The sequence below is a fragment of the Capsella rubella genome, unplaced genomic scaffold (assembly GCF_000375325.1).
Source record: "Capsella rubella cultivar Monte Gargano unplaced genomic scaffold, Caprub1_0 scaffold_8, whole genome shotgun sequence".
Lineage (NCBI taxonomy): Eukaryota > Viridiplantae > Streptophyta > Magnoliopsida > Brassicales > Brassicaceae > Capsella > Capsella rubella.
Window position 1 is genome coordinate 4,923,409 of NW_006238916.1, and position 4,819 is coordinate 4,928,227.

At 33.4% G+C, this 4,819-nt stretch overlaps 1 long non-coding RNA gene across 2 annotated transcripts; it reads left to right on the plus strand.

The window, feature by feature from the left end:
• The first annotated feature begins 1,108 nt into the window (after positions 1 to 1,108).
• On the plus strand, positions 1,109 to 3,956 carry LOC17875791. Of its 2 annotated transcripts, none has more exons than XR_002832630.1 (4): positions 1,109 to 1,267; positions 1,721 to 1,855; positions 2,014 to 2,182; positions 3,495 to 3,956. It is a non-coding gene; the product is annotated as an uncharacterized LOC17875791 (long non-coding RNA). The 2 variants fall into 2 exon arrangements; XR_002832631.1 differs by lacking the exon at positions 3,495 to 3,956 and adding an exon at positions 2,374 to 2,443.
• The last annotated feature ends 863 nt before the right edge of the window (positions 3,957 to 4,819 follow it).

The following is a 4,819-nucleotide window of genomic DNA, read 5'->3' on the forward strand; positions in this document are numbered from 1 at the left end:
AGTATAATGAGTTGAAAGGCTGAAGCTAGTTACACGGGAGAGACCATGTCTCTGTTGCAATCATTAAATCAAAGGTTTTTGGGCATCATATCGATGAATCACTTCTTAACACAAATTGTATCAGTTTCCAATTCGTCATCCGAGAACTCAGGGTAACGAGATAGGTCTACGATGGTAACTCCATTACCAACAAAAGAGTGGAAGAGAGAATGATTCATAAAAAGAAATCAGGTTGGTGTGAAACAGTGATCATTTGGTAAGAGCAGACCTGGGTAGAGCCATCCTTTTTTTTTTTCCTTACTCATCCTGAATGAGAGAAAGAGAGAGACTGAAATACTTGAGAATTATGTGGGATTCTATTTGTTCATATTTTTAGAGTGGAATACGTTAAAATCCAAAGTACCATGAAATCCTATGGATATTCAATAACAATTGTTTTAGAAGTATTCTAAAATACATTAAACAAATACACTATCCAATAACAGCAGATTTTAATGTACTTTTAAAAATACTTAATTGAATAACACTAGATTTGAAAATACCTCAGATTCCCTTAAAATACAATATTCAATAACACCCACTTAGTTTCTAACGTATCTTTTTAATTTTGTTTATTTATTTATTCTAAGGCAAATTAATAACCTAAGTATCTCGTATTGCACCGACCTTTTACTCTTTCGGTATTCAAAATACTTAGATCATCTCCAAAGGGAGATTCTTAACTCAAAATTAGAGTTTATACTGATTTAAAATAAATGCAATTGTAAGTAAATGATAAAGAACGCCCCTTGCTCGAAGAGTTTAAGGAGTGAGTTCTAAAAGGACGTGGCATAATATTATTGGTTGGGGCAAAAAGAAATATTTTTCTCTCTCTGTCTCACTCCTCTCGGCATTCATCTCTTTTTCTTTCACTTTTTTTTTTTTTTTTTCTCTCTCCTTTTTATTTAACTATAATTTATGATAAAATATTATTGTATACTCTTTTTAAGAGTTTAGGGTTGGAGATGGTCTTATAACCGTTAGAAATATTGTTTTTTCTTTTTCTTCTTCTTCTATTTAAATAAATAATCAAAATAAAACAGAAAGAGTCGAGATAGTAAAACCCTAAGTTCCATTCTTCTCTCTCTCTCGCTCTCCCTCTCGCTCTCTCTCATAGTTCTGTGGCATGATTCGGTTTTGTGTTTCTAAGTATGGAAGCAGCAACATCAGAGGAGTCATTCGATCGTACGGGAGAGACGGAAGACGAGGCTCGCCGATCCAATCCAGTGTATGTTCTTCAATTTCTTCCATCTTCGGTGTTTGAATTTTTGATTCTATGAAATTTGGTTTCAATTTCGTTGATTTCATAACAATTACAGTTCAATTAGGGTTTCAATGACGTTGATTTCGGTTCTCTAATCTGAGAATCCAAATTAGGGTTTTTATAAATCCAAATTAGAGTTTCGAAACGAATAGGGTTTGGATTTTTTGTTCTAGGACTTGAGAATTTGATTTCAATTTCTTTGATTTCGTAACGATAACAGTTCAATTAGGGTTTCAACTTTGTTGATTTCGATTATCTAATATGAGAAGCTAATTTAGGGTTTAATTTTAAAATCCAAATTAGGCTTTCAAAACGAATTGGGTTTGGAATCTTTTGTTCTGAGAATTGAACTTAGGTTTGTGGTTTATGTAATCTTTCTATTTATGTGACTTTTTGTTCTCTTTCTCTTTTATGCAGTTTCGGTTCCTGAAATCAAAGCAAAGAGATCTTTCAATGTAGAGACTGCAGATTGAAAAAGAAGAAGAAGTAGAGAAACTGCTATTTTTTTGTTTCAATCAGGCAAGCGGATCTCTTTTATGCAGATTCGTTGAGGTACATTATTTATGCATTACTGAGAATGCATTATGGTTGTGGTTGTTGGAAGAAGTATAAATCTTCATACTTACGAAAGCTTTACTAAGTTTATAAGCAAGAGATGAATATATGTTGATTGTGATATGGGACTAACTCGAGATTTATGTTGAATTTAGTGATGGAGTTTAACATTAGTAACATATGGCGCAAAAGGGGAGTTTCTCTGACTACACACCATCATCCATCAAGTATGCATATGCCAATTCAAGTAACTGTTGTGAAGTAGTGACACTTTTGCTGAAGTATCTTGGTGGAGCTAAACACAACAGGCTCTTCTTGATCAAGGTAATCAATATTAACTCTCTGAATGTTCATGTCCCTAATGCCTTGTGTTGGTTGAATGTTCACGTCCATGTCCCTGATAGTAGAATGAACACAAATGCCTCGTGTTTCTCTAAATGTCCCTGTCCCTAGCTAATGAGAAAGAGATTGTCTCATTATGTTAAAGAGATTTTCCCATTTTGGTAAATTCTCAGGTTCATAGTCATCGAGCTGAAAGCAAATGCCTCGTACCCATTGGTGTCAAAATGAGCCGTAGCTCGCGAGCTGGCTCAGCTTAGTTCAGTTTTTTATGAGTATGAGCTCTATTTTTTAGGATCATTTAATAAATGAGTTATATGATCAAGCTCAATTTAGATCGCGAGTTATATGAGCGAGCTTTAATGAACATGAGCTAGATCATGAGCTCCACTTTTTTTTTAAACTAAATATTATATTATATATATATATTACAATATATAGAATATTTGTAATATATCTTTTCCATTAAATAAAACAAAATAGATAATCTTAATGGAAAATTTGTGTTTTACTTTTACATGATAATTTTATAAGATAAATCTAAACGATATAGAATTAATCCTTTTTAAAAATTAATATAAAACTTTTCATAAAAAAATAGAAATTATCCTAATTAAATCACCTAAATTTTCTCATATAAACACATCCTAGATCATCGTTTCTCTCATAATTCACAAACTTCATTAATCTCAATAGCAAGTTAGGTTTTTGTCTCTCTCGTTTTATATCTATCGGCTATCATAAGGGTAATTCTCAAATAACTTGTCATTAAGTTGTAAGTTGTGACGTTGTGTCATGCATATTTGAGTTATGTAACTATGAATCTATAGTCTACGTACGTTAATATGAATCTATAATCTACTTACGTTAATATGGAAGCGGCGGACAATGTGTCTTGCACTCTTGCTTTACTCGAGTGGTTGCCAGAGTGATATGCTTTAGGGTTGAAAACGTGTCTTTGTTTTTGATTCGTGTTTTATTAAGTTTCTTGGGCGTTGGATAATTATATCTTGTACTCCTAGAATCGGGTTGTAACAATTGTTTTCTAAACCGGACAAGAAACTCAACAACATAAGTATTTATGATGTAGCTTGAAAAAACTTCAATAATGATGTATTGATGTGCAACTTGAAGGGTTTAGAATAGCAACTTATTAAAGAAAGGATGTGCCCGTCCTAATTAATTACATATTAATTTTTGTGATCTAATGATGATTGTTTTATATACCTTTCAAATAATTATTTTTATCTCATCCTTTTTTGAGTTCTGACAACTATTACGAATTTTTTTTATATAGGTTTAATGGAGCAGTGGGAAGCAGATGCAATGCATGAAGAAGAAAATATGATGAGTGATAATGAGGAAGATATTCACATTACAGATGACGAGGAACCATTACCTGGGAATGAAGCAGGTTCAAGTGCAAGAAAAAAGAGGGCACGAACATCACCTGTGTGGAAACATTTCAAGTTTGAACTAGTTGGAGAGAAGATGAAAAAGGCTACTTGCAATTATTGTTTAAGGGAATATAAGATGGTGCTGAACACTGGAATTACTCACTTGATGCGTCATTATACTTCATGTCCACGTGTGAATGTAGGGAATATGATGCTTGATGCCGACATGAAGCTACGTGCTAAAAAGATTGATCAGAAAATTGTGAGGGAAAAATTTAGCAGAGTCCTCATAAGACATGATCTTCCTTTTTCTGCTGTTGAGTACGAGGAATTAAGAGATTTTCTTAAGTATATGAATCCAGACTATATTTCATATACTAGAAACACTGCTGCATCAGATGTTATCAAAACGTGGAAGACTGAGAAGGAGAAGTTGAAGTTAGAGTTGGAAAATATTCCTAGCAGAATATGTTTAACGTCGGATTGTTGGACAGCAGTTTCGGGTGAAGGATACATATCTTTGATGGCTCATTATGTAGATGAGAAAGGGTTATTGAACAATAAGATTCTATCTTTTTGTGATATACTTCCTCCACATACTGGTGAAGCTTTAGCTACTAAAATTCATGAGTGTCTAAGGGATTGGGGAATAGAGAAAAAAGTATTCACTCTTACGCTGGATAATGCTACGGCTAACGACACTATGCAAGATATTTTGAAAGAGCGTCTAAATCTAGATCATAATTTGCTGTGTGAAGGTGAATTTTTTCATGTGCGATGTTGTGCACATATCCTAAACCTTATTGTCCAAGATGGTCTAAAGGTCATTGGTGGTGCTCTCTCTAAAATAAGAGACAGTGTGAAGTATGTTAAAGCTACAAAGGCTAGAGGAATTGCATTTGAGACATGTGTACTAGAAGAAGGTGGTGTAGTTACTTTGTCTTTGGATGTTCCAACAAGATGGAATATGGAATTCTACTTATTTAATGCTTGAGAAAGATTTGAAGTATTAACAGGCTTTTAAAAGATTAAAAGTGGTTGATAAATCTTACAAGCATTGCCCATCGAATGATGACTGGTGCAAAGCAAAAAACATATTGGAGATTTTGAAGCCGTTTTACAAGATTACGGTCTTAATGTTAGGTAGAAGTTATTCCACTTCTAACTTGTATTTTGTAAATGTGTGGAAGATCGAGTGTTTGCTAAAAGAGAACGAGCGTCATTC